We start from the raw sequence: 21,199 nt of genomic DNA on the forward strand, positions 1-21,199 counted from the left end.
CTTACTGCAATAACAGGGCAAAAGATACCACCGGTGGAGCTGTTGGTTGACAACCGATCAGCTATTGACTTAATGAAAAATCCAGTATTCCATGGACGTAGTAAGCATATCAATATAAGATATCATTTTATCCGTGAATGTGTCGAAACAGGGGAGATCGTGGTAAATCATGTATGTGGTACGAAACAGAGAGCTGATATTCTTACAAAGTCAATGGCAAGAGTCAAGTATGAAGAAATGAGAAGTTTGATTGGAGTGAATTCAGTCAATCAAGTTCTGAATTAAGGGGAGAATGTTGGAATAATTCAGAAGCTTAGTTATTTACAATTATGCACGTTTAATTCAATAGGGAGAATAAATCAAGGCCACGTAAGTTGTTACCTGGTCTTTGGTTAAGTGGTAGTTAGTTCCTATTTTTCAGCATTGTTTTATGTTTAAATACCTAGGCATTGTGTACGTTGTAATCATCTCCTCCACTTGAAATAATACAATACAAAACCTTTGCCTAAACTACCCCTCTGTAAAAACTTTCTTTTTGTCCCCTGTTACTTCTCTTCTGCAGGAATCTTGTGAAGAGCCTGTCAAAACCAACAAATAACAATTATTAGTATGCATGGAGATGCAAGTTGACTGAGATATAGATTTCTTGATCAAAATCGAACCTGATACATCTAAAATGGACAAAAAAAATAGACATATGATATGAATCTTTCATAGAAAGTGTGATACGAACGAAAATGCAAATAAAAACCAAAAATCATTTATAAATTGGGAAGAAAAGAACACAAAGAAAAACTGACGAAAATAAAAAAGCATACGCAACAAATCAATCTAAATTGACCAGGTTACCATTTGGGTTTTCGTTCCTTACCAGGCTTTTGTCGATTTGGCACATCCAACAAATTACGAGGGTAAAAAGGTAATTGGGTCTAGACTTAGTTTTTAATATTTTTTCCTTTGTAAAATCATATAATCATGAAACTATTCTAGATGATTAAACTATTTATGGAAACCTTCGAATCCCTATTATTTGGGACTTCCAACACCTGCACAAACAAATAGACACACAATACAAATAGATGCATACACCTATGACTTCTTGCACATTTTTTGAAAATGAATACATAAACCCACACATACTTCAAAAATTATAAGTAATTTTGAAAAACCTAGATCAGTAGGAGAGAATTAAGAAATGAAGATTTGTCTAATCCAAGAGAATAAGAAAGCAACAGAATGAGGAGGGAAAAGGTACACCTGTTTGATCCACAAACAAAAAAATCATAGGATCACTATAACATCAAGTCAATTCATGCCAAATGAAAATCCATGAAGTCAAAAAATGTAAAAAAGAAATCAAGAGCATACCTGTGTAATCAGTCATCTTACCGTATATGTGTAGACAAATTGTTGATTCTCTACTACCAAATCGTGATGGTCGATGTCGATGGCAGACTGGGTGAGGGCTTGTGATCGTCTTCGATTAATAAGTCTGAAGATTGTGATAGCTAGGGTTTCTCATTATACCGATGGTCGAGGAGGGGGAAAGAGGACGGTGTTGGTGGTGGAGCATGTTGGTAATGGCAGTGTAATACTGGTGCGACGGTGGTGCTGTGATGTGGAGTTGACGTCCACGATAAGTGATATGGATCAGGTGTAAGGTGGTGGTATAGAGAAGAATGGAGGCAGGGGAGAGTTATATACTTATAAAGAAGAGATTAACAGAGGTATAACATTGTAGGGCAAAAGAAAGGACAATATAACAGTGGAGTTTGTTGGACAGGATAGGAAATGGCAAACAAGTCAAAAAGTTAAGTCAAACAGGCGGGTTATGTTCCTTGACTTTTTCAAGACCAATAAGGTTTTATGCATAAAGTTGTTGTAAAAAATGCAATAACCCTTGTACCTCTTAAAATTCAGCAAAACCTTGTAAATGCTTTTTAGGATATATATATATATATATATATATATATATATATATATATATATATATATATATATATATATATATATATATATATAGGAAGAGCTACTCGGCGAGTTTAGCCCTAACTCGTCGAGTTGGATACGAGTTTTAAGTAATCTACTCGGAGAGTCCACGCATGGACTAGATGAGTAGGCCAATCAGGAGGCGACCCTAATTCTTAGGGTTTGCAACCTATTTAAACATCTTTATGGCCCCCATTTCGGCCTCCATCACCCTCAGAGCATTCCTTATCAAACCCTAACCGTTTCTGTGTGTGTGTGTGTGCGTGTGTGTGTGCTTATTGCTTGTGAAAGCATCTTTGGAGTAAGAAGGAGAAGGAGAAAGCTCGAGAGTTCAAGGAAGAGGAAATAGATATAGAATACACACTCTATTGATCATCTTTTCTGGTATTAAATTCTACACCTTTCTAATTGATCATATAGACCTATGTTGTTCCTAAATTGTGGTTGCTAAGCCCAAAAACCCTAAATCCCTTATGAATAGGCTTTGTGGCTGGGTTATATCTCATATCTGGATACTCATGGCATGCTAGAAGTATAAAGTTTTGGTTGTGGTTGGGATTAAAGTCCCCATTGAGCCTAGAACCTCATTAAGAGCTTATTTTGTTTATATGAAGCCTTTAAAGCCATGCATGCACGTAAAGTTAGCAACCTTACGTGAAAAAAATGCCCTAGAAGTCTAGATCCATGATTTGTAGCAGCTTCATGGCTCAGGTCGGACCTGTATGGAAAAAGGGCTGAATGAACTCGGCGAGTCTACAGGATGACCCGACGAGTTATATGTAGTTAGTCGTCAACTCGACGAGTTGGAAGAACAACTCGGCGAGTCCGATGAAGTTTGCCTTAGAACTCGACGAGTTTTATGAGAACTCGGCGAGTCGGATGAGTTTCCCGAGTAAAGTTGTGTTTGAGTAGGATGGCTTCATTTCTTCGTAGTTACATGTAAAGTTAGCAACTTTACGTGTTCAGATGGCTCCCCTGTAAGTTGCATAATCATTAATGATGCTCAAAACAACTTCATGTAAAAATCATTAATTTTTAATATTTGCAGTTTGCAGTTGTCACCTCTATCATGGACTCATTATAGTTTTATGGGTTAATGTTTTGTTTCAGACTTAATTTGCTCAGGCAATATCATCTACATGCCACATGTGTGCTTAAAGGTTGCCAATTTCGTCAGTCAATAAATCCGGACCATACCTATTCCATTAACCGAATAGGCCTCTTCAGTTTAGTGTATTAGATAAATCGTGAAAACAATGAAGCTGAAACGTTGTTATAACAGAGGCTTACTTGAACTTTATATCGGGATACATCGAGTAGTTCGATCGATTAACCTTTCAATACTCTCCCCTATTAGAAAATGTCAGTTCAGCCTTTGTAGCTGACAAAAATTTTGACACCTACTGAGACATTAAATATGCACAATAAGTCTCAAAATATAAATGGGTATTATTTATATGATGTTTTTTTAACAAAAGAGTGTTTTTCTTTTCTAAAAACAAAGGCAGTGAGACGATAAAGTTAGATCTTGTTGAGGCAATCTTTGCGTGGATCGATAGACCAAATTAACCAACAAAATTATTCATCTTTTCTAGCTCTAATAGCTAAGCAAACGAAGCCAGATGTCACGTATGAACTCTTTGCTGCTCCAGGATTTGCAACTGAAGACAACCTCATGGTGATATCTACATTATCCACAACAGGGCTATCAGATCAGAGGTGATTGGTTCGCTTGATCTTGTTATGCTTGATCTTATTACCCCCGTGGTATAACCTCAAAAAAAAATCAATGGACACCCTAGTAATTAGAAATAAAAGGAATTTCACACTACTAGAAACACAGCCTTTTACGACGCTCATTGCGCGTCGTAAAAGGCTCAGACGACGCGCAAATGCGCGTCAAGGAAGGCCCTGTCATAAAGAGAGATGACGCGCATTTACGACGCTCATTTACGATGCGCATTTACGACGCGCATTTACGACGCGCAATGCGTATCAAGGAAGACCCTGTCATAAAGGAAGACGACACGCATTCGCGTGTCATAACCTTACAACGCACATGTTAATGACACGCAATGCGTATCAAGAAAGCCCCTGTCAAGAAAGGTCATGTCATAAATGAAGATGACACACATTTTTTCGTATCATAATCTTAAATGTTTAAAAAAAATATTATTTATAGATTTACTAATTTTCAAATTAAATAATACATTAAAAATCTCATAATACAAAATAAAATACCATAAATAACAAAGATAATTCATTTCACTAATATGTCAAATACAAATAATTATTCCAATAGTGAGTAAATGTTATAATAAAATGAACTCATTTATATACAATTGCATTATCTAGCTTACTATGTGCCAACAACTCTCTATGTGTTTACTTTTGCTTGAGTCTCGTTTCCTCCAAAGCTTCTAAATCACAAACCTTTTTAAACATACTAGAGACAGGATCCAATCCATGGGGTATTTTTGGAAAATAGTCTGAACATTCTTGACAAATCATCAACCTGCAAGTGAAGGGTAGAAAGGGAAGAAACAAATGTTCACAACCAGTAAGAAATCTAAACACTAGAAGTTTCATAGTGATTGTTGATTCCTATAAACTCAAATGTGAGATGAGAGGCTTGTTCACAACCAGTAAGAAATACTAAGTAGAAAGAAACAAATCAGCACCGTTTTCTGCTTCTGCTGCAAGCAGTAATATGGAGCGTGACCCACGACAGATGAGGCAGTCATCTCCTTGAAAGCTAAATACATATGTTCTCGCAAAACTAACATAAAAAAACAAACAATAATGAGAATAATTTGTGGCATTCATCACCTTTAGTATCCAGCCACAAATCAGGACCAATTCATCCATCAAACACACAATCAGCACTCAGCAAGCCCACTCCACTACCCTCTCCAACAGCAAGTCAAAGTAAGCATCATCCAAGTGTTAGTGCCAAAAAAAATCAAAACATTCATTAATTTTAACGTGTTGGGAGGAGAGCAATTAGGTAAAAGGATTGAGAAATTCGTACCCATGCTTATCTTAGCAAACTTGGTTTGGAACACCTGCACAATAAAATATAAATTATCAAAAGACTAAATGACTATCTTACCCTTACATTGAAAAGTCAAAGTGCCAATTTAATATGAAACATGGGTATGATTGTATAAAAAACGGACCTTGAAGCCAGTGTCACCTAGATTGAAGTAGAATCTCGCCTGGTATCCTGAAAAAAAAAAACAAGGGACTATTTATTTTAATTAAACTTACATAAAATATAAGAGATTCTTTATGCTGATTATATGTGTAGATAATTAGAAACTTAACTGAAAGCATTTTAAGACCGGGGAGGGATAATATTGTAGGAAAACTAGCTGAAGTACATCACCTGAAATCGATCGACAACCACAACTCGAGCCTGGTCGTGATTATAGCTCAACTGCCACCTTCACACTCCCGTCAGAAGTTTGTTAATCAAATATGATCACTCTTGGACACGGGCATTAAACTTAATAAAGAATAAAATTTTGCTTTCCATTTGCTTTTCTTATTACGACATTATAATTTAAAAATCTTCTACATATCCTTTCTATTTGGATAAAATATGTTAGAAATGTTGGATTAGTGTCTAAGTCCATAACTATTTTGGTATGTACTTGACCCGATGGTGCATGGTCCTTTTGGGTTGCCTTCACCAAAGCAACTTGATTGGAGAAATGAATAAAGAGAGAGAGGATAATATGATTTATTAATATGTTATAAGAATAATATATTAAAGGAGAAATCATATTTGTTTAATTAATATTGGTCAATAATTAGTTAAGAATTAGTTTTGTGATCAAATGTAATTAATTAAACTAGAGGGGCTGATTTGTAATTATGTGATAGTTACAAAATAAGGTAAGGATTATCTTATTTATATGGTGGACGAATTTAAGGTTGGAAAGCCTTAGAATTCGAGTATGATAAGGATTCAAGGATTATCTTATTGGTTGCTTAATGGATAATCAACTAGATAAGGATAATGACTGAAACTCTATCTCTACACCTATATAAACACCCCTAGGGTCATGAATTCGTGTATCCCTTCCCAAGAGGTCCTAGATACGAATTCTAACCTCTCACCTCTCTCCTTATACCTTCTCCACTTGCTTATGGTGTTTGTGAACCATTAGAGGAGTGACACTTGTGACTCTAAGCCTTCCAAAGTCAATACAAGGAGATTTGGGATTGTTATTGCTACATAACAATCAAGGTAACACTATAAACTTATTCTCATGTTAATATGATTATATGTATGCTAGAATTAGGGTTTATAGTGTTGGATTCAAAGCATGTACAATAGAGAAACCTAGATCCAAGCATTAGGGTTTGTATGAGCACATAGGATGTCTTATGACCAAAACCCATCAGTGGTATCAGAGCCTAGATTGGTTTCAATTGTATTGATGCATATTTGATCGTAATAAGCACTGAAAATCGATTTTTTTGAGTTTTGAAGGTTTGACTCACCGAGTCACTTGGTGAACTCGCCGAGTCAGCTGGACTCGACGAGTCCAAGCCCAGACTCGATGAGTCAAAGTGTCTGACAGCTCGTTTTCGCGATTTTCTTCCTGTTTTGGTTTTGGATAATTACCATAAACTCGTTTTTGTGATAAAATCCGAATTTTTTCATTATTATGTGATTATCCTTACCTAAATAGAAGATAATTGTCAAAATTTAGATAATCACTTGTTTTATTAGATAAAGTTTGATTATTTGTAATTTAGATTTGAATTATCTTGTGAAATAGTTTCAATTTATCCCTTTAGGTTTTATAGTTTAAATTTGAACCCCAAAAGTTTTGTTGTTTTGAAATTTAAATAGTTAAAACCCTAATGTTTTGAAAAAGGTTTCAAAACTTGCCCTCAAGTTTTGGAATTTAAAAGTTGATTAAAAGTTTAATTAGAAATGTTAAATTCTAAAACTCTTGTATTGTTTTGAAAAAGTTCAAATCACACCCTTATGGTTTTATTAATTAATTAAGGTGTATAATTAAAAGAGATTTAATAAATCCATAAAAGTTTAGGTTAACCTTTTAATTGAATTAAAAGTGTAATTGTTAAAGTTAACCATATAGTATTTTAAAAGTATAAAATACACCCTATACTATATATAACATTAAAAGTCTAACATTATATATATGTATGAGTAAAAGTCAGTCTTACCGTTAGTAGGCCTCATTCACGAAGCTGGTCTATAAGGGGTGTTTAAGGAAATTGCCTATAAAATGGCGATTGAATGGATATCCACTCTTACCCACCGCACTCTTGACTAGTGGAGGGTCGTTAGCCGAACGAGTAGGATAGGACGAAACCTTCCATTATAAGTATAATGAAATACAAAGTAACTAAATGTTTTCAAATTCCCAATCTTAGTTACTTAGGCAAAAGTGAATTGATGCAATTCCATGAAATTACACTTTGTGCCCTTGCGAAGACGTTAGTGGAGCGTGTGTGGTTTACCGGCACACTAAATGGTTCTAAGCAAAGGTTGCAAAGGGTGACTCAATGTTTGTCATAGTTCGGTGGAGCGTGTGTGGTTTACCGGCACATCGAATAGGTGATTGTAACATGTGAGGGCACCATGTAGTTTGCATGGTTATTCACACCCGCTTTGTGATCCTCGGCATCCCAGTCACAAACAAGAGGGGCATATCGAGATTTAAACATGCCATTGAAATGTTCAATGAATCTCAAAGGATCTAGGAGTTTTCATAGATTTAAAACTTAAACTTCCTTTTCGTTTTTCATGGTGGAAACTAGTGAATCGTCATTCACTTACCTTCAAATGTTCTGCAATTTGGGTTACGGCATCCCTCTCCCGAGTTGTAGGATTTTGTGTTGGGTCCTAGCCTTGGAATTTCATTTGGGTGATTTACCAAGGACTCAATCAATCAACTAACTTGAATTCGTTTTTCTCCCGATGTCAAAGTTCGACAACTATGATCTTCTCAAGTCCCGTGGAACAAGCATTCCACATGAAGATGATATTCCACGATTCGATCGAGGAACAAGTAATCATGCTTCACTTCCTCCTCCTCCTCCAATTATTCTCCCTAACCCACAAGATTGTAAAATTGAAAGGTTCAATATCACTCAAGCCCTTTTGGCAAGTAAACATAAAGAGGGCAAGTCGGTGTGTGCACACGTCTTAGGGATGAAGTCACACATTGATAGATAAAGAATGATGGGATCCGTTGTCGGTGAAGCGATGGCTGTTGATTGGGTTCTTCAGTCACTTCCTAACTCGTATAGTGAGTTCGTAAGAGAGTACTATATGATGAACCACGACATGACACTTATAGATCTCACCTACATGCTTATTGCTGCTGAATCAACAATGGTTTGGCGCAATAGAAAAGCAAAGTTGATTGGTGAAACTGCCTTCAAGACCTCTATGGATATAGACAATGGCAATGAAAGACATACAATGATCGAAAAGTTTGATCATAAGAGAAAGGCGATGTCTGAAGTAGTTCCATGTGTTGTTCCAAAGGAGTCAATTTGCTTTTATTTCCAAGAGAAGGGGCATTGGAGACGAAGTTGCCCTATCTACCTAAGAGATCTAAGAGATGGGAGAGTCAAAAGTATGACTACGCTTTAGGTAAGAATCCACTATCTAACTCCATTAAGTTCCTATTCATTGATTCTTAATACATGATGTGATAAGATTGCATTTGAATGTTTTGAAGGATCGGTGAAAAGAAAGGAAGCTTGATAAGAGAGCAAGATGAATCTAATCACAAGAGATGGATCTCGATCTCATGGACTTGAAGATTGGATTTTGAGCTTAGATAGTTATGATAGAGTTGTTAGAAATTTTCTTTTTACATAGTTTTCAATAGATTGTGCATTGTAAGGACAAATGCTTTTCCGCTGCTTTTATATATAAAATAAATTTTGTTTGACTTATTTGCTTACTTCCTTGCAATGAAATCGTTATGTGAAAATTGATGTTTTCATATTTCTACAATGAATGGATATGATTCTTAGTTATGTTATTTATGGAAATGTCGAGAATTTACCAAATAGGGAGAGTTTCTCATCGCCCAAGTTTCAATTGGACAGAAACTTAGAATCACGCAACTTGGTTGTACGATGAATGAGAAATTTCATATTTGGAAATTAGACTAATTCATTGACAAAGTGTCAAGTGAAGGATTAGGAGATCGAGTACACAAAGTTGTGTGTTGATCAAGTTCACCATAAGAGTAACAAATATATTCATCATGATTTACTAAAGGCTTAGTAAATATGATTACACTTACAAGATTAAGTGTAATTTTGAATTGATTAAAGAGTTTAGATCAATAGTAGAACGAATAAGAAGAATCAAGTAGGAAGAAAGATAAAAGTTTCCCCATTCTAAGAAGAAGGGAGAGTAGCTTTTATGCTTTATGATAGGTCTTAATGATTAAGAACCATATCTCAATTGATCCTCTACGTGAGTCTTGGTACAATTGTATGTCGAAGAAGAGGAATCAAAGATTGAAGAAATTGTCAAATCAAGAAGTCAATCATACTTCGTTCCAAAACAAGTCTTAAAGTCAAGATTGTGACATTGAGTGAATAGTATAACATTCATCAATTGTGGAAAGTTGTGATGTCTTGGATAAGACAAAGACCAACTAAGACCAAAATTATGAAGTGTTTTGTTAAAAGCTACACTAACTCTTGAATATTTGTTTGTCAAGAAATGTTTTGATAAGAGAATTGTATATGTCAAGGAGTCAGTGGGAATCTTAATAGTCTTGAAAAGGTTTCAAGAACAAATCAAATAAACCTTATTGATCATCACTAGCACACGAGTTGAAGTTTACAACCTATCGTGAAGACATTATTTTGTTTCTGTGCCAATCCAATCGAGTTAATTATGCATGTGAGTCCTATGAGTTCTCATTTGAATGCATAAAAGGCAAGGACCTTGATCAATGGAAAGTACATTGATAGGAAAAGGTGAGCTGCTTAACTACTTGGAAGACGTGGTGGGCAGCTGTGCTACCATATGGCAAGAAATCAACATTAAGGAAGTTCGATCCATATGAGTTTGAATTCGTCGTAAACTTTAGTTTTAACAAATTCACATGGATAGGAACACATACACCGTTTAAATCTAAGTGTCATAAGATTTCCTCCTTCATGAAAATTATTGTGAGGAAATGCTTTCACTAAGAAAGATTTTAAAAGATAGTGATTGTAAAATTGCATTCTCGAATTCAATCATGGTTACGGTATCCCTTTCCATAATTTGAATTGTGAGGTTTGGCAATTAGTCTTAATTGTTTAGACACACATATCAACTATCAAAGGCAAAGGTGTACAAGTTCAAGAAGCCTTGATAAAAGATTATCAAAGCACTAAGTATTAGAAACATGAACTTAAGAAATTCAATAAGTATTGTTTTTCTGAAAGTTAAAATGTTTATGAATACATGTTGAAGCTAGTGGGAGCATAAGTGTTATGTTTTATAATAATCATCATGATAGTGGGAGCATAAATGTTATGATTGTATGATTATTAAGGCACGTATTGCATAGTTGGCAATATTAATTATAGAAAACAAGAGTCATACTTTGCAAAGTTGTAAGAGTTGAAAGGTTGTTTTGCTATAATTAAGGGAGAGAATATTATGCTTCATTTCAAATCTAAAGGATTAGGTTGTGGAATGTTAATAAATTTAGTCAAAGGTACATAGTGTGTTCTTAAAATTTCGATTGTGATTACGACATTCCTCTTCACAATTCGAATTTTGAGAACATAGCAAATAAAACATTGTGCATCATGTCCCATACGCTTCGGGTATAGGATCGATTGCAAATGCTTTAATGTTTGACCATTCTAAAATTTTCCAAATGTCTAGTGCATTTAGAGGGAAAAGGGACTAGAATTGGTTTTGACTAAAATAATTAAACAACTATCAAAGGACAATCCAAAGTTCGACGAGGATTGGTCGCTTGTGAGTAGTTGGAAGTATAGTATTGGAAATTATGGAAATGTTTCCATATTGGATGGACAATATCGACATCATTACGAATAGATAGGATTCTATTAATAAATTAGTTGTCATATGGAAAATATGGAAGCGTGTCCATATTGGGAAGTAAATATTAAAAATCTATGTCTAGATTAGAAACTTTTATGCAAAAGGATGTTCAAAGGAATGTACTTTGAGTGAGAGACATCATATCTAAGGAATTGTCTTGTAACAATCTCCGATAGAGGAATTTGTAATATCATTGGCAATTGTCTTTGAGACTTTGGTGCAGTGACATTACAAAAGGATCGATGCATAAAGTGTTAGAATCTAGTATATTCTATAAGTAACAAGAATTTGATATTCTTACACTTAAGAAAATGAATTGGAGTTGTGAAATGAGAATGATTGGAAATGTGTTCAATTTGTCTATTTCACAAAAGTAAGAACCATAGGTAAACATTGTGTGCATGCTAGGAGCATGGGACAAGTGTAATAATTCAAGTAAGAAGTTGATTACCTGAAACGACAAATAATGAGTAATCGATATGGTGATAAATAAAACGTGTTTTGTTTATACTCAAAGGGTTGAGGCCATATGGGATTAGTATTATTCTTGTGTTTCACCTTGCATGTTTTGACTTCCAGAATAATTGAGTTTATTAAGAATAATCGAATTATTCAAACGGACCACAGTCGTTCATATGTTGGAAGTAGATATGAATGAAGACTGTCGTGAATTGGTGTGTGGATTGTCTAGAAGAGTATTAGACATAAGCAAATGTTTGTTGCAATGTTCATGAGTGCTTATGAATATGATTTGAGCATTGGATTAAACCCACACTCACTTGGATCACTCCATGAATTGTATTACGAGTGATTGGTGAGACGATGTCATCATAAATCAGAAATCGAGAAGTAGTACAAAGAGAATGATTAGAAATCATATCTCATATGATATCTAGAATGGAGGAATATATGATCCCTTATCTAAGGACACGCGTATCTGATATGACCAGAGTTGACAGCGGCTTTGGAAAGCTACGATTGCAGATCAGGATCTGAAGTCATACGCAGAATAGTTGTTAGACTTATCCAAGTGGGAGACTGTTGGATTAGTGTCTAAGTCCATAACTATTTTGGTATGTACTTGACCCGATGGTGCATGGTCCTTTTGGGTTGCCTTCACCAAAGCAACTTGATTGGAGAAATGAATAAAGAGAGAGAGGATAATATGATTTATTAATATGTTATAAGAATAATATATTAAAGGAGAAATCATATTTGTTTAATTAATATTGGTCAATAATTAGTTAAGAATTAGTTTTGTGATCAAATGTAATTAATTAAACTAGAGGGGCTGATTTGTAATTATGTGATAGTTACAAAATAAGGTAAGGATTATCTTATTTATATGGTGGACGAATTTAAGGTTGGAAAGCCTTAGAATTCGAGTATGATAAGGATTCAAGGATTATCTTATTGGTTGCTTAATGGATAATCAACTAGATAAGGATAATGACTGAAACCCTATCTCTACACCTATATAAACACCCCTAGGGTCATGAATTCGTGTATCCCTTCCCAAGAGGTCCTAGATACGAATTCTAACCTCTCACCTCTCTCCTTATACCTTCTCCACTTGCTTATGGTGTTTGTGAACCATTAGAGGAGTGACACTTGTGACTCTAAGCCTTCCAAAGTCAATACAAGGAGATTTGGGATTGTTATTGCTACATAACAATCAAGGTAACACTATAAACTTATTCTCATGTTAATATGATTATATGTATGCTAGAATTAGGGTTTATAGTCTTGGATTCAAAGCATGTACAATAGAGAAACCTAGATCCAAGCATTAGGGTTTGTATGAGCACATAGGATGTCTTATGACCAAAACCCATCAATAAATGGTATATATTTTTCAAAGAAAGCACATTGCTATCTGTTGCATTCATTTTTTTTTATCTCAAGAAATGTCTAGATTTTCATTAATTGGTAAACAAATTTAAGTCTTATTCAGTTTTTACCTGATTGTACTTGGCTAAGCGCTCTCCACGAGAAGGAGAGCCTGCTTTGATTTGATAAGAGGCAAGACCAACCACCAGGTCAGCAATGAAAGAATCATCTATATCCCCACTTCTCTATGATATCACCACCATAACTTGGAACCATCATAACTAGTCAGCAGATTCATACACATTTGAGAGGTTAAAACATCTTAGAAAACTTCCTCAGGGCATTATGGTCACATAAATGTTATACATCATCTTCCTCAGGCAGTTTCACTGCTGTGTAAATACCTGCACCAGCTAGTGCGCCAAGGATGGGAGCTGTAAGGTAGATCCATATGCCTTTGTAGTTATTTGCAGCTATTGCTAGTCCCAAGGTTCTTGTTGAGTTCATTGATGCTCCTGTCAGTGGCCTATATCATTTCAACAAAGGGAAAAATGTGAACAAAGAGGTTACCCCTTTTTTTTTTTTTTTTTTTTTAAAAAAAAAAAAAAAAAAACTTCTATCAACATACCCAGTTATCAGAATATTAAGAAGCTTCAATTTATACGTACCCATCTATAAGAATATTAAGCATGACAGTTGCCCCAGCTATTCCCGCTAGCTCGCCAACCTATGGTGAAATAAAAATCAGGTTACAGTTATTTGAATAATTGCAAAATTTGTCTATGTTCATGTATATATAAAATTTCCATAGCCAATTTTATATTAATACTATAAAATAATAAATATAAATAAATAAATATATATATATATATATATATTTACATATATATATATATATATATATATACTTACATATAAATATATATATATATATATATATATATATTACCCGTGAAGACCAGGGGTAGATGGGCGATATACACTTGTTAAGCCTAATTGTCTAGCAGCTGAAGCAGTGGTTTCGCTAATGCATGCAACAGAACCCTCCCATGTCTGTGGTTCAGGTAGAAAATCCACTGAAGCACTGTTGCATGATAAAGATTAACAGATTAGAGGTCATTTTTTTGGATTTATTTTTCAGGTTTTATGTTTTTTTTGTCACACCCCGAAAACCGAAGGCGGAATACATTCCCGGGGCGGACTTCCACGTTGAGTATCAATTCCAATGTACATAGTAAGTAAAGTAAAACAAGCATTACATTACATAATAACAATTTTACAAGTGTTTCAAAAGCATAATTTGTACAGTTGTGATACATAGTATATATAGACAAAAGGTAACGAGTCTTCATGAACACCATCTTCAAGCAAAAAGGATCTTCGGGTACCTGTTCTAACGTTGACCTGAGAACACAAGCGGTTTGAAAATCAGCATAAAGCTGGTGAGTTCATAAGTGGTTTTTGTTTGTGAAAATGTTTCAGTTTCCTTTCTGTTTCTGAAATGTTATGTATACCAAAAAAATCCCATAATTTCTTAAAAGTTGGTTATTGTTTCACAAATGTAAAGTATGGTAGGTTTGTACACTGAAAACATGTTTACTTATTGTGTGTAACCAGGAAAGTCCCATACTTTCCTGAATGTATGTACAAATTGTGAAAGATGTAATGTTATTCATTCTGTGACTCTTTCTAGTTATGTAAGTATTACCCAGGAAAGCCCCGTGCTTTCCTGTATGTATGTATCTCATGTAAACGATGTAAAAGATGTAAAAGATGTAATCGTAGTTAGGTTCTATGTTTTTCCCCAGGAAGGTCCCGTACCTTCCTAAATGTTGGTTCCAGTAAGTAAAAGATGTAAAAGATGTAAACGATGTAAACGATGTATAAAGTTATCCATTATTACTGTTAGTAAATCTATGTTATCCTAATTGCGAGTGCCATAACCATACAATAGACTAAAACCTGTGGCAATAAGTCGTCCACATGTGGCAATAAGTCGTCCACATACTTATGACTTTCGTCACCCTTGAACCATTTCGGTTCGGCTGTAGCTAGCAGCCAGGTGTGGGGTAGTCAGCCCCGTATAGATCTATACACTCAAGTCACGTTCTCTAAATACCAGAGATTCTGGTTATGGGTGTAGTCCTCCACTCGCGTAATCCAGGTGGAGTGTTCTCCGAGGACGTGTCTCCAATCATACAGGAATAACAAATTTACTAGTAATAATATGAAAAATCCTCCATTTGTATAAATGTAAAGAGTGTTACCGAGGATAATACAGTGTATAGGTATTAAATTCAAATGTCTTATTGTCATGCTTTTAACTGATAAAATATGGAAAACCATTTGTGAAATACATGTAAAACATACTAGTTTTAAAGACTTATTTCGCAAATATATGTTACGTGACTTGTATGTTCGATCTGTTATCAGTCGTGGTTATCAGTTTTAAAAAGCATAAGAGTATGAAACACACATTTGAAAATATGTTATGAGTACAAGAAATTCCCTTGTACTATGCTTGTGTCCCCCCCTGAAAACAGTAAAAACAGTGAAAAAAAGTAGGGGTATGAACTCACCGGACTCGGAAACTTGTCGGTTTGGAATGCTAGATGTCGGTTCAGGGTTGGATTACTCGCGAGGACCCTATGTAAGATGATATAATGTCCATATATATATACAATTAGAGATACATTCACTAATTATATGGAATATTGCACTCCAGTGAGGTTAAACACCTCAAAATGAGTGTTCGGAGTGACCCGGGTGACATCTATTGATTTGTAATGGCACTAGGGACTTGGGACTTGAGTTTACTCTCCTTTAGTAAACATTTTAGGGATTTTACAACATTGAAACACCCACATACATGAGTTTACGGCCGTAAACTCATGTGGGTGAGGTTTTGGTGCTTTTAGGGCTTAAATGGACTTAGGGATTCTTAGGACTTATCATCAAAACACTTTGGAACACTTGGAATGGATTTAAAACATATGAAACATGAGTTTACGGCCATACTCATAGAGTTTACGGCCGTAAACTCTCAATGGCTTTGAAAAATTGATTTGAGTCATTTAGAGCAATCACATGTGATTCAAACTAATTTTCTAAGCTTTGTTATGAATTTAGAACATCAATCAAGACCTTTATATGAGTTTACGGCCTAGAGGGATGTTCTAGGGCCGTAAACTCTCTTTAACCTTAAGAAAAATTAGTTTTTGGTGCTAAAGACAATCACATGTGATTATAGAATTTTGTATAAACCATTTGAGTGTGTTTTATGCATCTTAAACCTTGTTTTATGAGTTTACGGCCAAAGAGTATGCTCCTAGGCCGTAAACTCTCATAAATCACACTTTTGTGGTGTTTCAATCCCTTAAACCATTTTTAGATGCATCTAGATTATATCACAAAGCCATAGATTGAGTTTGGAAGCATTTGGACATGTATAAAGGTCTTAAATCACCCTTTTTGAGGAGTTTACGGCCCAAGGGAGTGTCTTGGCCGTAAACTCTTCTTTGTTACTCAAAAATCAAGTTTAAAGTGTTCCAAGTCTAGATTATCAAGTCCAAGGTTCATATCAAAGCCCTAACTAGGTATTGGAAGGGTTTTAGGGCATGAAAACCCTCTTTTGAGGAGTTTACTGCCCAAGAATGTTCCTTGGCCGTAAACTCTTCTAAGTCACACAAAAGTTATGTTTTAATTGATCCAAGTCCATATCTTGAAGCCCCATATGCATATCTAAGGTCCAAAGGAGTCAAGGAGGGAGTTTAAGAGCTTAAAACCCCATTTAATGGAGTTTACGGCCCAAGATAGTTCCTTGGCCGTAAACTCATGTTCTTGGACCCTAAACTCTCTAAATTCATCAATTTGAATGTTAAAGATGTTGAATAACATGTTAGTGAAGTTACCTTAAAGATTTGAAGCCTTAACTTGTGATTTTTGACCTTAATTCAAGCTTGGAGGAGAGAGGTTGTAAGTGTTTAGTGATAAATTGGCCAAAGGCTTCAAATGGAGTCCTAATCACGTTTTTATAGTGTTTAAGTTTTGGACACGGTGAAATTCTACCCGATACCGGTGTTAGACGGGGTTTTTGGTCGTACCCGATTGAGTTACCGTAACCCGATACGGTAAATATTAGAAATATTCCGATAACTAAAGTTGGGTGTTGGAATGTTTTCTAAATGTATTAAGACACCCATTAAGTCATTTTAAATGCGTACTAGATAATGACTTAATTAAATGAAGGATCGGAATTCGAAATCGGAACGACGGTCGGTTACGCGAATTGTGCTATGGAAGAGTTACAATATAATGACATGGAAATTTCGGGTTGTTACATTTTTGGTTGCATAAAGCAATAAAAATAGCAATGAAAGAAATGGTGTCTTCTTGAAGTCAAAGTCCATGAAAGCATGAGGAAGATATTTGTTGAATTTCGCAATATATTATAACAAAAAAGTTCGAGAACTTTATATCTAAGAATACAAATTATTGGAGTGTAATGGAGACTGAGAAAACCTCTAAATAAATAATCAGATAAGCTTCAGTTCGGTTAAGCTTTTTAAATTAGGTCATAAAACAAAGCATTGAACTAACCCCAAACAAAACATGTGAAACTCCTTCAAAATTTACAAACAAAAAAATATTTATATTTATATTTAAAAACATGTGAAACTCCAAAAAAAAAAAAAAAAAAAAAAAAAAAAAAAAAAAAAAAAAAAAAAAAAAACAGGTGGCATAATTAATAGAAAATGATCTTACTTTAATTGGATGCACGGCTATTGAAGACAAACTTCAAGAAGGGTAAGAAAGAAGCTGCAGCAACACCTCAACCCCTGCTGCAACAACATTTCCATTAACCCAAGACAGAAGAAATTATGATGCTTAATTGGATCAAACTCCACTACTTCTTCAAAGTTGCTTTCCCCATTTGGAGGCCCTAAATACCAAAATATATAAATAAAATAAAAAAGATTAAATGTTCAATCATTTTTAATAGAAAAAAGGACTCTAACCTAGCCCATTTGCAGGAGGCTCACATGGTTATACATTCATGCTCTTTATGTTACATTTTCATAATTTCAGGTTCGTGAAATGGCAATGGTTTCTGCTGTTCAGGAAGCCCAGAAAGATAATCTCAGAAACTTTAGTGACTACATGATGACAGTGTTAGAGGTTAGTTTCTACACAAAGTCAAAGTTACACTTCAATTCTGTATTCTGATATCTACTAAATTACCCTTTTACCGCCTGTTTAATACTAAATTACCTATTTTTTTTTCTATCTGTCAGGATGACTGGCAAAAGGAAAAAAGGGACTTTCTTCACAGCTTGAGCCGCATCTCCAGTTTAGCAAGGACCAATGTAACTGATTCAAGCATTGGGGCTAACCGATCAGGGCCAATATTATCTCTATTTTCTAGTCCTCACATTTCATCTGGTCCTTCTAACATGGAGCTTTTGGCAATAGTTGATAAAAAGGCTGCAACATATGTCCAGGTTGTGAGAAAACTCAATGATGCAAGAAAACGTAGTTTAGAATATAAAGTAAGTCCATCAACTTATCATACTTTTGTTACTCGACTTATTTATTAATGTGTATTTTGTTCCATTTTTCAGTCAGCTACTACTTTTAAGAATGCATATGATCACAATCTTGGCCTGGATTCTTCTAGTGGTAACTCAGTTACCATGAACAAGGTCTGGCATCTAATTCAGGTACACATTGTTTTCATATGTAGAAGATTGCTCTTTCAAGCATTTTGTCGATCACTTGGAGTGCATATATGCTCTTTTTTTTCTGACCCATTTACTTTAATTGTACATTTATAACCATCGAAAACAAATGCCAAAATCACATACTTTAAGCATCGATTCATTGTAAAATATAAAATAAAACATCAAACTGAGGTTCAACAAAATAACATTAAGAGAGGGGTAGAGATTTTCGAGATGATCTACAGGGGATGAAGAAATAAAGTTCTTCTGTTCAAAAATAAAACCAAACAGATTCATCACTCTCAACATTTTAAAGACAAACATCAAGTAGTTAAACACAAATTTTAAACTGAAATTTAATCAATATAATGAAAAATCAGAAAAAACATACTCACAGTAGTAGTCGTGGCGGCTGTAGTTTTCGACTCCGCCATCATAAACTTTTTTGTTGAAGAAATAGGAGATGGTAGAAGCGTCCTTTTCATAGCATAGTAACACCTCCCATTCCTGGGAGAAATAGGAGATCGTAGTTGTCGACCGTAGTTAAACACAATTTTTGTTGAAGAAAGGAAACTTCAATTAAACGAACAACTTTACCATATTTGGGAGAAAAAATCGGGAATGGGTTACTATTAACGAACCTTAGAGAGTTTATCGCCACCAAGATGATGCAGATGCACGAAAAAAAACCAGAATCCTTTTTTCTTGATTGAGAAGATGAAGTTGAGGGATGAATGAGAAGTCTTGTTCCCCTAATTTGCTGAATGGATGAAGAAATAGGAACAAGGCTAGAAGCGCAACTAGACTAGGGTTTGTAAACGTGGGGAGTCATTGTAGATGGAGTAGGGTAGAGGTGAAGAGGAGTGAGCGGGGTACTTCAAAATTTTGGGGGATTTTCCATGTTTCTAGTGGTGGCGGCTGCTAGGTTGTATAGAGAGTAGCAGGGGAGAAAATGAAAGAAGATATTACTATTTCAAATGTGTTATGTTTGATTAGGGTTTGCACATAGAAGGAAGTGAAAGTCGATCGGAGAAGAAAGGGTTTGCAGAGAGAAAGAAGGGAGAGAATGAAGTTGATTTGGCGGGTGTAGAGAGTAGAGAGGAAGAGGAAGCGGGTGTTCAAAATTTTGGGGGATTTAGTTTCCCCCCTGAGTCCCAGAAACGCGCGTTTATTAAAATTATAAAGCGACATTTGTAGAGGACGCCCATTTTATTATAGGTGCCCTCCGTGTTTTTAATATTTTTACATGAGACGCTAATTTAAGGGCACTCAGTAATGTGTGACCTAAATCCTTAAAATTTTTGAAGAGATGACACTTTTTTAATGTCGCTCTCTAATGTGTAACATAAATCAAAGAGCGTCGTGTTTTGCGCGTCGTAAAAGGCCTTTTTTCTAGTAGTGTCATTTTGGGGATATCTCATCACATAAGGGTGGAATGATAAAACTGATCGGTTTTACGCAAAACAAAAAAGTAAATTAATAAATAAATAAATAAATAAAATAAGTGTGCATGCAACCCTAGAATAAGATCTATGTTTTCTCTAATTAAATATACAACTTTCAACATCAAATAAGAAACACTAGCATACCTAACATATTTTCGAAAATATGATTAGGGCTAAGAGAAACATACCTTGATTGTTGTTGACAAATAACAAAGAACTTTGTGTTGTTGAAGCCTTAAGAGAAAGCACCACAAATATCGTGCCTCTAGTGGTTCACACCCAACACTAGCAACAAGATGAATATGGAGAGAGGAGAGGGGCATATAAGAATTTTAGTTATATGTCTAAAGATATGAGTGGCCAAAATCCTTTGGGATGAGGACTCTTTTATTGTCCAACAAGGATGCTGTAGATAACCCAAATTTTAAGATAATAATAATATTTCAAATGGTTAATTATCCAACGCCTTATTTATATTTATAGAAACCCTAGAATACCCTTATTGAAACCGTCAAACCTTCTCCAAGAAGGTTCTGGAGCCTCTTGTTCAACTATTGAACAATTGGACATTAGACCCTAGACTTTTAATAAATTCTTTTAATTTTTATTAATTTCTGATTAAATATTAATTATATATAACTATTTGTAATTAATATATTGTTCTCACAACATATTAATAAATTATTTATTTCAATTTATTAATTATATAATAAATGAACCTCTCTCTCTCTCTCTCTCTCCAAAAGTCATGTCGTCCAGTTGCTAGTTATGAGGCAACCCAAAAAACTATGCTACAATCAGTTCAAGTATATACAAATTATAGTTATGGGATTCGACACTTAATCCAACAAAAATAGTGGAAGATATCCAAATCCAATAATACTTGCTTATTCTTGGCTTGAAGCTTCGCGTCTTCTTTCTCCCTTCTTGTGGAGGAATTCATTAAGAGTTTAACTCCTCCTAGTTATATTTTGACTATATGCACTTTTGAGTTTACTGGTTATGAACCAAGAGAGGGATTCCGGTTTGAGTCATTTCCATGTAAACAAGGTCACGAGCACGAGAGCTCAAGCGCGAAGCCATACATCCATAGGTTGCATGTACACTTAGGTATATCATAATTTATTTTT

At 34.9% G+C, this 21,199-nt stretch overlaps 1 long non-coding RNA gene across 1 annotated transcript; it reads right to left on the bottom strand.

The window, feature by feature from the left end:
• Positions 1-4,322: 4,322 nt before the first annotated feature.
• Positions 4,323-5,203, bottom strand: LOC144998784 (uncharacterized). Its single transcript, XR_013660428.1, has 4 exons — positions 5,169-5,203; positions 5,021-5,054; positions 4,671-4,892; positions 4,323-4,504 (listed from the first exon to the last, which is right to left on the bottom strand). It is a non-coding gene; the product is annotated as an uncharacterized LOC144998784 (long non-coding RNA).
• Positions 5,204-21,199: the final 15,996 nt, after the last annotated feature.

The sequence above is a fragment of the Lactuca saligna genome, chromosome 5, assembly GCF_052625555.1.
Source record: "Lactuca saligna cultivar CGN05327 chromosome 5, ASM5262555v1, whole genome shotgun sequence".
Taxonomy (NCBI): Eukaryota; Viridiplantae; Streptophyta; class Magnoliopsida; order Asterales; family Asteraceae; genus Lactuca; species Lactuca saligna.